This window comes from Nilaparvata lugens, chromosome 3, assembly GCF_014356525.2.
Source record: "Nilaparvata lugens isolate BPH chromosome 3, ASM1435652v1, whole genome shotgun sequence".
In the NCBI taxonomy this organism is placed as follows: Eukaryota; Metazoa; Arthropoda; class Insecta; order Hemiptera; family Delphacidae; genus Nilaparvata; species Nilaparvata lugens.
The window spans coordinates 62,086,536-62,098,861 of NC_052506.1; the positions used below are offsets into that span (position 1 = coordinate 62,086,536).

Here is a 12,326-nt window from a genome sequence, read left to right on the forward strand (position 1 = left end):
TCACAAAATATATTTTACTTGAGAGATATTAGTTTTGAAGACAGTGTATCAAAGTAGTGGAATGTATTTGGAAAGTAGCAAAATCAAAATCATTCCATATATGAAATTGCCCGAAAGTTATTATCTCAAGTCTCATGACCCCTTGTGATAATCACGTATTGTACATGAATATTACAATATCTCCAACAATACGCGCTCCTTATTGTAACTCTGAATATTAATATTACGTCCCGAACATTATATGATAGCGAGTTAATAACCCCCATCATGGAGCAAGAATGGATTTATAGATCACATCTCTCCAATGACATTCTAGTCACAGCTTGTAGAATACTTAACTGGCTTGCAGTTGGAACGTTGAAACGGGTGATGAAAACTAATAACCCTCATGTGTATTCTCTTTTCCAGTAGTAGACGGGCCATTGTTAGTATCTCTGTCGGGCTTAGCTTTGTAGCTCAATTAACTTGAATGAATACGAGAGTGTATTCATTTACGGTCTATTAGTCTGTCTTTACTGTTGTAGTGAAATGTTAGTTAGTCCAATAGCATCAGTGTTTCTCAGCCCTCCAAATGATGTCATTCACAAATAAACTATTCATACTCAGAACTATCTAAGTTCAGAACTTTAATACTCAAATAAATCAAGTTTCCAATTAATTGATTCCTATTCTTATGAACATCTTGCCTATTTGCACCGTCCAATAATTGCTCAATGATACTAACTTCTAAACGTATGAAATATTAAATGCTCTTTAATTCTTCCAATCAGCTTTGTACTTACTAATAAGCAATGCACAGTTGTAAAATTCAATTCAATAATTTGGTATGAGTTTGTATGTATAATTTGACATTATTTCTACCATTCTATAGTATCAATGTAGACACCTAATTCCCAAAGCTAGACCTGAGCATCATAACATCCAGTAGCATAGTAAGTGTAACTTCTTTTGATTTTTTGTTTCTGCTATCATTCACCTCGTTATTATTGGTCATGGATCTTTCTCATAGTTTCTCTCTTATCAGTTTCTTATCTTATATTATTTTAATATCCTATTTTCTTCTCCTTATTTTCTGTTTTTATCAACATAGGGTAGTATTTTTTTCATCATATTTTTTTCTTTCTTCCAATCAATTTTCAATACTGCAATACCCAAAGGTATTTGTATTGCCACAATGAAATAAAAACACACATATCTTGTAGAATTCTACAGTTTTATTTGGTACAGGACCATGTCTTCGTGACCACACAGAGCACATAACCTATTTATATTGCTACAATTATTTCAATTCTCTTGATTAGGATTCTCTTAATTCTCAATTTAGGGATTTTCCCATGTGCTCTCATATTGTTGTAAATGAATAAATGATAAGTACAGTAGTATCCAGTATGCCAAAATCTCTATACTTATAAAAGGCTAAGCCCCTACAGACTGAAATTACACCACAGCCCAAACTACTGAGCCTAAAAACTTGAGATTTTGCACGATTGTTTATGGTAGCCTGAAAACATCCACTAAGAAAGGATTTTCAGAAATTTGCCCCCCTGAGGGAGCTGGGGCCCCCCCAAAATTTTGTACTTGTTAACCGCTCATTGCACAGCAAAGTCATGAGGAACTTTTTTTTTCAGCTACGAAAAAAAATTAGATCTATGCAGAAAAATTTCGATCAGGAGCACAGGGGGGTCCAGGAGAGGGCATTTTTCGAAAATTTTGATGTAAAATCACACTACAGCTCAAACTAATTGTCCTACAGACTTGAAACTTTGCAAAAATATTCTTCAAACATGCTAGACGCGCACTAAGAACGGATTTTGAGATATTTTGCCTCTAAGGGTTTCAAAGGATGAAAAAGGATCCTATTAAGTAAGGTTATGAACATGGTAAGGTGAGTGCCATATAGAAATGAGATAATATTTATTTATTGACATGTGATATTCTAACATATGTTGTAATCATTGGAAATAACAAAATAATATGATAGAAATTCAAAAAAGAACATCTGTTATATTATTGCTTTCTGCCTGATTCCACTCAACCGCAATAATATTGTTCTGATAATTGATAAATATGTTTAATAATATTATTATTATAGATATAATAAGTATTGTTTTAATAATTAATTATTATCATTAATATAATAATAGTATTGCTTTGGTAATCAATAAATATTTTTATTTTCACAAACTCTGTATAATTTATAATGGTGAATGTAAAACAGCTGCATCAAAGGAATTATCTCAAAACCATAGTTTTGAACTTCGTTTTCCTGATGGAATGTATAAGCCTACACGTGGCATGTACTATATTAATTTTTCAGCTAGAACAGTTTCTTGAGACTGCTAAATAAACGTCTACAGTTTTATCAATGCTGTATCGGCAATATGAAAACGCATGCAGTTAATATGTCTTTAAATAAAGATGTTGATATCTACATTATAATTATTATTCTCTACCATTTTTATTTAATTAAAATTTCATAACTATTCAAGCCTTGATAGAATGATTGACTCACTGTACTGTCAGTCGAAAATTTTAATATTGAAATGAGGGGTATTTTGGCAAGCTGAACAAAAAAGTAAGGTCCTATGGACCTTTTTGAAATTATTTCTTCAAATGAAAAATGAGTTTTGTTGGTTGTCAAAACTCCCCCTGAAAGAACTATTCATTTTATCCTATCTTTTAGTAAAATAACAATGGCTTCTGCATTGAATAACATCTATCTTGCCAACAAGAATCGAGCTCTTTGTGAATTTAGATATGACCTACACTTTAGATTTATATAATTCTATTAAGAAATTCATGGAAATTGAAGTACTTTTTTCAGTTAGTTGATGAAATTGATTATCAATAGAGAAAATGATTATAATTTCATCAATACAGAATTAGTTGAATGAATTGTCGATGTACTGAGTTCTTGGTCAACCTGGTCTTTCTTACTGTATACTATACAATATATATATACTCTCTTTCATTAGGTGAATAATTTTTTTCAACATTTTCCAGTTTCTCAATGATAGGGGAGTGATAATTATTTGTATAGGTCTTCTAAGGAACCATTATCAACAGGTGGTACCAATCAACTACACTTCAACTCCAAACTACCGTTTTAATACCAGTACACAATAATTTATCACAGGGTGATATGTTTATTACAGCTGGTAACTTTAGATGCTAAATCATATTATCACAATAATATGATCTTGAATCATGATCATCTTTTCGTTCTTCAGTAGCCGCTCGGCCGAAAATTTCGAAAACATATGACTGTGAAATGGATTAATGATTATTATTACCCCCCCCCCCCCTATTAAAATTTCTGTTCAGAAACCATCCCCATTCATTTTTTTATAAATAGATTTCCATTCGGCTTAAACAAAAGCCTCTAAATGAAGGTAGAATGATGAGGATTCAGTTCTGTTGTTTCATTGAGATTAATTCCCAGAGGAATGCAGAAATTTCCCTCACAAAGGCCCAGTTGCACAAAAGTCGGTTAAATTTTAATCCTGATCAATGTACGGTATTCCCCATTTATTTTCGTCGTAGTTTAAGTATTTTTGAAAGTGATCATTTACAAGCAGTTTGTAATGGAAAGAAACATTGAAGAGTATTTATTTTCTCTTGGAATTCTGTATCGAAATCATGTATCACATGACCACCTTCTCATTTGAAAAAATAAATTTGCATTCATATGAGAGACAAAGATGTTACTGAAGCGACAGAGTAATTTTTGAAAAGTAATATTTTTCATTTCAAATAGAATCCCCAATGAAATGTCAAATTATTTTTGTAAGAGGAATATTTTGCTATTTTCATCAACTCTGTATAATAATAGTTGTGGGTTTCAAAGATTACAATACAACAGTTTTTGAGCGAGTTCTCTAACCCAGGGGGTCACTAGTATATGAGCTAGCTGCTAGAAATTTTGATATCTTTTCTATTCACAACAGAATAATAATTCATTCTTCTTTTACTTGAAATTATTCTCATGAATGATTTTTGAAGAACAATTATTGGGCATAAGGTTGTGAGATATCTCCATTTTTAGTTGTGAGATGTCCATTTTCGAATAGATCAACGCATAGTACAAGGATATCAATAATTCCAAATAGCATACCCAACGTAACAGATTCTTATATTTGATCAACTTATTTTTCAAGTATGAAACAAATCTATTTCTGCTCATATTTTTCCCATTTGTTTGATGATCGATCCAACTAGAATCACAAATAGCTTATTGGCTATTTCCGTACACATTTTCTACAATGTATCTCTAAATCCGTAATCCGTATTGAGGGATTTCCATCGTCGTTTTGTATGCACTGTTACAACAACATTCAAACTGAGTCGTCCTCCTAAATACTCTTCCTTTCTGTCTTGCTGCCATCCCACGAATCGTTACATAAATAATGAGCCCCATTGTGAAGTTTTCCAGCTTCCTGTTGGCAGGGAAATTCAGTTTCTCTTCCTCTAGAGATTTGATGGCATAATTGGGTCCATTCATTGTTGAACAGATTTTTGTCAAAAAAAGCTGCCAAGATCTCGAGAGAGTTGAAACAGAGGAAGAAGATCTATGAGGTTAACGGAGTGTGAGGCAAGGTTCAAGGCAACTCAATTCTTGGTCTATATCGACGAACACTTTTCTTCTCATAATTTATCATTCTATTGCTGCGAAAAGGTTGCATCTCCACTTCTTGTCCTATTGTACTTGGAATGAAGTTTTTGCTCCCGAATATATATATAAAAGCGGCTGCTCCATTGGTCAATAGATACATTGGAGGGGGGGGGAATGAAAAATATGCGGCTCTTTCTAAAACATGCAAATGAAAAAACACTTTCTGTAGATGAATGAATGGTATCCAGTTCCATTCTGCAGTAGAAAGCATCAAATGTATCCTATATAACAATGTTTCATCAAAATGCTAGTTTCTATCGATCAAGAGATGGAAAACACTTTTCATCCATATTAGCCTTGTATCTTTCCAAAGTTGAATAGAAGTAGGCCCACCTAAATGAAATTCACACGAATCATAATTCACGTAAAGGCATTCTTCTTACAAATGTTTAATCTGGAATACTTGAACTTTCCTATATGATGGATATCCTCATGTAGGCTTTCTGGGGGTTGAAAATTTGAAAAATGTTCAGATAAGAACTTTGTCCTATTCTCAAACAACTCTTTCAAACGAGGAATGGTAGAGTGGTCTGCTTCTAAGTGACCAACTTCAGTAAGAAAATGTAAGAGTATATAAAATTCAGTGCTCGAATGCATTGTACATTCACTGTATATTATGCATTGTACATCGTATATTCTATCCAGTGATTCCTTTTAGAAATTGGCAAAAACTGTTCCTATTGCAAGTTTGCTAATTTGATAGATTTTTCATTCCCGTTTTCAAGTCCACATCAACACGGCGTTCGCAATTTCCAGTTTATCAGTTGCCTGTTGATTTATTTTCAGATAACAAACTTGAGAAATAATCAAAGTTTCTAATAGATCAACAAACCGTTAAGACGATGCTCAGGCATTATAAATGTTTTCTTGGCGTGCTTGTTAGGTATGTTATTAGGTATGGCATTTGTTCATCGTTGTCTCAGCTGAGACGCGATCATGTTGTAGCGATTTAATCCCTTTTGGTGTGACAGCATCAGGGTCTTTTGCCTTTTGCTATAAGCTGCTATCGACGCCAGTCGAACACGAGACGTTGATGCTATTCGCTGGGCAGTGTTTCGCGCAACCTTTGCTTAAATAATTCTCACGTTCTTCGCGGTCTTCTCCGTCTCAGGACAGACAGAATGACCGACTTTTTACTGTAATTGCAGCTGAGTACTCACTCGACAGCAATGTTGTAGCTCACAGCTTCTCGCCAATGACTTGCACTTTTTTCTAGTGTAGTGCAATCTTTTTCTAGATACCTTTTTCCAGTGACATATTGCAGCAATGTTGGTTTCTACTTCTCTAGTATTGATAACAGTTCCCCAGGCATATGGAAGTAACTGTAATTTCAAAATAGAATCAATAGAAACCTGGTTGTAGATTCCATTCAGTTAATCTTATTACTCATTCATTGCTACTTTCTATTTTCCACTGAAATTTCACCACTTTCATGATCAAAATAATACAACAGCTTACTATCGTTTTGAAATTACTATACAATGGTGAAATTGTTTTCTGTTCACTAAGCATCAAAAATAATAGTAATAAATTTCGCTATCCATAAGTACGTAGTATAGTACTTGAAATAACTTCAAATCAGCATATTCTAAATCATTATTTCCACATTTTGGCTCTAACATAATTTGAATATTGGGACTTTAATCCTATGTATAACTACTACATCGCTTTAGACAAACTTCGTGGTAGCTCAGAACGCCCATTTGTTTTCCAGGGTTTAGTTGATGATATATTGATTTATAGTTTCCACTGCATTATATCGATGGATTTCTATGAGCAATATTTCTTACCTCATTAGAGTTAAAACTCACAAATATACGAAAAATGTCACTCCCTGTCCACACACCTACTTGTAGCCAATGTACACTCCTTTCCTTGACATTATATCGCAGTTATAAATCAAATCTCGCTCATTAGTTGCTATTAAAAAGAGACAGGGGATTCGCCTGGAATCGTTTGCTTGATACAATGCTCACTAGATGCAGAATGTTTGACCTTTGAGGCCCAAGAGGTCAAGTTGACATTGCTGAGACGCCATGTTATACTAAGTTCCTCCGGATCCTGGCTCTCGCCCCCGCTTATTTGGCTGGCGCATATATCTATATAGCGTATAAATACAGTTATAGTTTAATGCGCTACAACACCCAGTTGAGTAACAAATAGGCCAAGTGTTCATTCAGCTTTTGTTGACATCGATAAATGTAATTTAGGAGTATAATAAAATCGCTTTCGACTCTTTGTGTTGTAAGAGATTATAATTTAAACCTGTTGGACCAAGTGCTCACTAGATATATTGCTGCGCAGTAGGGGTTCCCAACCAATTGATAGAAATTTCACTCATTTCTTGTCCAATGAATAGAAGCAATCTAGTAGATGGATATGGAATGATGTTTTATGTGTGCCATATTCAAATGCTATTTATTGTATCGTTTCTATTCTGTCTAGTATTATTTCTATGAAATTTATCGCTGCTTTCTCTTTGAGTATGCTATTTTCAATTTTACAATAAGTTGTTTCGAAAATGTATTTCAAAGTGTTAGTAGTTTTATCATATTGTATGAAATATGTTCATAATACTCTTTATTGATCCTCAAGGGGTAAAATTTGTTGATCTCAATTATTGGGGTACAGTTTCAAATCTTTGTACGGCTTATGTGGTCCCAATTCAACCGTGTTTTTCCAATTAGTATTCTTGAAAAACCTATGACATTATTCTTATTTTGGTAAGCATTGGTAGGCATTGTCATAGAATTTGCTTGAATATTCATGAAGTGAATCCACTTGTTTTGAGAGAACCTTCACTTCTTATTTCTATCTCGACTATCTGGGAAGTTTCTTGTTTGGTTTAGTCTACCATGGGTTGAATAATGAACTTATCACTCTTGAGTGTTTGAACTATTGACGCGTGCCTTTTCTGTTTTGTTTGTGTCAATTCTTGTGATAAATTAGTGTATGAAAAACAAAAGAATACTGATGAAAGATGAAAGAAATGTGTTTTCGTTCATTCAAATGAGCTGGTTAGATAAATTCCTTCATTTTTGGTGTTGCTGTTTTCTTATTATTTACTCTTCTCATTGTTACTCTTGTTATTTGTTTCCAATTTATTGAAAAAGATGAAGTTTAAAATCTAGTTTCCATTATATAATTCCAATAAAAAATGAAATTTCTTTTTCGTCAGATTTCTATCCTGTTCATTAACAATATATTGGCTGTATTATAATACTGATCTACAGTATTGTATAATATGCATACTGTAAGTATAACGATGTAGTTAGTGTAAGTTCTAATTTTCTTATAATATTATTATTTATAACAGATTACAATACTAAATTTGAGGAAGTGTAGCTTATAAGGTATATTGCATTTATAATATTAATGATGGTAATGCTATATTCGCATTCAACACTGTTTATCATCATAGTGCTCTAACAGTAAACTAGAATCTAGATTTCTAATATCGGTTTTATACATCCAGTTCGATGACAGTATCAAATATTTGATTTTACTCAGTCACTGATGACAATAAAAAACGTATAGAAAGTTTTAACACCGCATGAGGAAGATATGTCATTAGAATACAGTCTTTTCTTGTTTTCTTTCTTACATTATTTTCCCAAGCTTTTTAGTTGTGGGTACCTCGTTTTGTGTGCAGAGAAAGAGCTTGGAATGGTTGTTGGTAGTTGGATGCTGAGTGCAAGAGCAAGGAGGAAGTACAGCATTTGGCGTGATGTGTTGGTGTGTGGGTGTGTGTGGGGTCTGGCTGCGACCTACCGACCAGCTTGAATTCAGAGGGCTGTCCTGTCCTGTCCGGTCCGTTAAATTGCCAATCGGCGTGGTTTCTGCGTTGGACGTCATTTGTTGACTCTCAACTGAGAAGATCAGCCGAGCAGGAAGTTTGCCAAGTGCTCTGTGACATTACGTTTAGGCTTCATTTGTTTTTATTCTCTTAATCTTTTCCTCCTTTATGCTGTCACAATCTGCCGTGAAGCTGATTCAGAGACCTGAGAAAAGCTAAATGTGGGTCAACCCGTTAGTGGTTTTGTGTCTCGATTTGATCCCCTTCATTTAATTAAGATTTTCGTTTAATAATAATTATTATCTACATCTATTCTTCCTTTCATTAGTTCCCTCTCATTCTCAGTGAGATTGTTTCTCAGGTTATGACATAGTATTGAAAAATGTAATACTAGTTACTTATTTAACAAAAATCAAACAACTAGAAACTGAAGTACGAACTATTATCCTAATTATTTAAAAACTTAATCTTTTACAAACTCATTGAATAGTTTGTGTAAAAGAGATTGCACTTGTATGTTTTCTAATTTGAGATACTAATGGCTGGGTTAATTAATGATAATTTGGCTTATATTTTAATGAGAAAAGCTAAGTGCGTCCAGTTAATTTATGTAATATTAATTATAGAATGTAGTCGAAGCATGTACGAAATTCAGAAGGGTGGGTATCTTGAACTTGCAATTTCAGATCAGGAACTTTCGAGTAATTTATATCGGCTGAAAATTAAATCGTAGTTGCTTGTATTTGAAGAAGTGAAGCTGCTTTCAAATATTTAAAACTTGAACTAATTCCTATTCAGCTTGCTGATGCCCCGCCTAGGCTTTGAATGCCCTGCTTTGATGGATACTCGTACAAAATCATAAGTTGCTGAAAGCAGCACTCTTTCTGTATGAAAGATTGATAGATGTTATTACTACGCTTTTTCAATTGAAGTTGAGTAGGTTGTGAGCTTTCCTCAGTTTCCTGTCGCTTCGTTCTCAAGACGAGAGATATTTTGTTGATTTATGAATTCATTCAAACCTTCCACCATTCTTAGGCATGCTTCTTTATTAATGCATTATTTTTTGCACTTCAGTTCTGTTTCTAAAAGAAACTCAGAAATCTCAAGAACTTCCAATGCAATTCATTTTTCCTTCATAAAAAATTTCCTCTATTTATTTTTATTCAATATTTCTTACTAAACCTTCTTTTTTTGCTTTGCCATTCCATCATTCTTTATAATCATCGTATTTTGTTGTGCACAAGAACTACTGCAACAACAATCTTACTAAATGTCGGCAACAAAAATCCACAATATTCCAATTTCTAAAACGACGTATCTTTGATGTCGCACAATTTCTATCCATAATAATGAGATAGCTCATATAAGGTTGGAATATATCAATCTAATATATTAATCTTGGATCCGATGAGAGTAATAGCTGCACTGCATGAAAACATTTTTCAAGTTTTCTATCAATCTTATGACATCGGTTATGCTACTGAAATTTAAGGAAGAATGGGAATGTCATGTATACTTACATTCACGTGATCTATGTATATCTTACATTGCACTAGAAATCTACAAAGATAATTGATATGCATGTGAAATTTGTTTGCAGACGGGAAGGCATTAGACAAGGGTGGAAGCATGGTGAAGCGGCGAAGGTTCCATCTCGAGTGTACTGTAGGCTATGTATGGCGCACTCTTGAGGAGCACTAGTTGCGTCACCATTTGATCCATCTAATAACATTCAACACTCTAAATGATGAAGATATTCGTATCCATCATGCCGCTCCACCATGTTTCCACCCTTGCCTAATGCCTTCACGTCTGCAGACAAATTTCACATGCGTGATCTACGTATATCTTAAGGTGCGTACAGATATACGCGCCTTCAACACGCTCCGCAATCGCTCCATGCACGCTCCGCAATCGCTCTGATCATGAACATTACGGGAGATGTTAGCTCTTCTCGCGTTCCACTCTTGCACCCCGGTCGATCATCAATCGATCTGCTGAGTGACGTTCATGGCTGTACGCTGAAAGTCTGTACGCTCCTTTACATTGTACCAGAAATCTACAAAGATAATTGATATGCATGTGAAATTTGTCCGCCTTCACGTCTGCAGACAAATTTCACATGCATATCAATTATCTTTGTAGATTTCTGGTACAATGTAAGATATACGTAGATCACGTGAATGTAAGTATACATGAAATTCCCATTCTACCTAAAATTTCAGTAGCATAACCGGTGTCACAAGAAAACTTGAAAACTGTCATGAGTGGAGGTGTTGTTTGAAGCGAAGCTCGATGCTTCGCTGCGAGCCAGGCCTTGTTTTATGCCGCATGCATTAGTTTGGGAATTCGTGAGCTGGGTTAGGGCTGCTGCTCAAGCCTCAATATGCAAATTGTAATCCCCACCTCGAGCAGCAAGCAGTCCACCATCGAATTATTCATATCTGGCCGTGATTGGAAATTGCGTCGCTAAATTTGTGCATCTACCCTTGTGCATCTATCTGTCTAGTGATGTTTGAGATAGATGACAAAATGACCGAATTTCATGCATTTTGATGGAAATTCTATTATGTCCGCTCATTTTATCATGCTATGATATTAAACTATAAATCGAGGTGTTTGATGATGTCCATTGTTGAAAGTAACATAGCATTAATACTTGAATTATTGAGAAGGCATTGTAATAAAACCTCAACTGATTACATCCCTGATTTGAGATGAAATCAACTTTTATTATTCTTTTGTTGGATGAATCTTTGAAATTCTTGCATTGTTCAATAATTAATCTACTTCTAAAACTGAAATTTGAAAAGCAAATAATCTTTTCAAATCTTGAATATTCCCGATCGAAGCAGAATTGTTGCAGAAATGTGGCATGAAGTGAAAATAAAATTTGAATTGAAGATTGAAAATAAGATGATGATTCTCGAAAATGATGTGTACAACATGGGCAAAATGAATTAGAAATATGTATGAAATTTCTATGCAGGGTAATTAAGCTGCCCGAAAGTATGATTATCTAAAATTAATTATCGAAATTTAAATTCCAGGCTAACTCACAATCTCAACTTTAATATCCTTGATAACACTGTGATTTTGTTGAAATTTATTTGTAATGCTTCCATTCCATTTCCTGGATGTTTTCCAAATGACGAGACTAAATTAACTACGTTTCAAATGAATAATTATTTCTCATTAAGATGGTAATCACCAGCCAAAAATAACTCAACCGCTGCATTATTTGTAGTAATAAAGATTGTACCATAGGATCAGAGTTGTGTTTTATATCATAAATTATGTTAATTCTTTAATAATGATTGTGATTGAATAGTCTACCTGAGTTGTTATTCACATCACTACTCCAGTTTCAAATGGAGTCATAACTGAAGTACTCACAGTATTGAAACATTAAGCTATTGTATTGAACTTTCACCTGTTTGTTTACTTTCTCTGGCACAGTTATTGTCTATTAAATGATTGCAGTTCTTGGCTTGATGCAATGCGTGTTTGTCAATTGAAAATTCATTCACGACACATTTAGCTCTTAAAATGTTATACTAGACCACAAAATACTATCAAATTGTATTATTATGTACTCCTACACTACAAGGTTGTGTTGTTTTCTAATAATTGATTAACTAATTGGAGTTCTGTGTTACCTTTTCAAATTGGCACTTGATGCAATTCAAATAATACAGTTGTGGTATCAATAACTTACCCAACCAATTTTTTTAAATTCAGTTTATTATGTGATTTGCAATACAATCCTGTTTTATTCTATTCAAACTAATAAAAGACGAATGATAACTCAATCTTTCTAAGCTTGTAAATGAATTTATTTGACAATACACTAATTCA

The 12,326-nt window shown here is 33.8% G+C and overlaps 1 protein-coding gene across 5 annotated transcripts in view; it reads left to right on the top strand.

The window, feature by feature from the left end:
• LOC111061083 (5'-AMP-activated protein kinase subunit gamma-1) overlaps positions 1-12,326 on the top strand; it is a 281,502-nt gene that overhangs the window by 234,695 nt on the left and 34,481 nt on the right. The window lies entirely within an intron of this gene.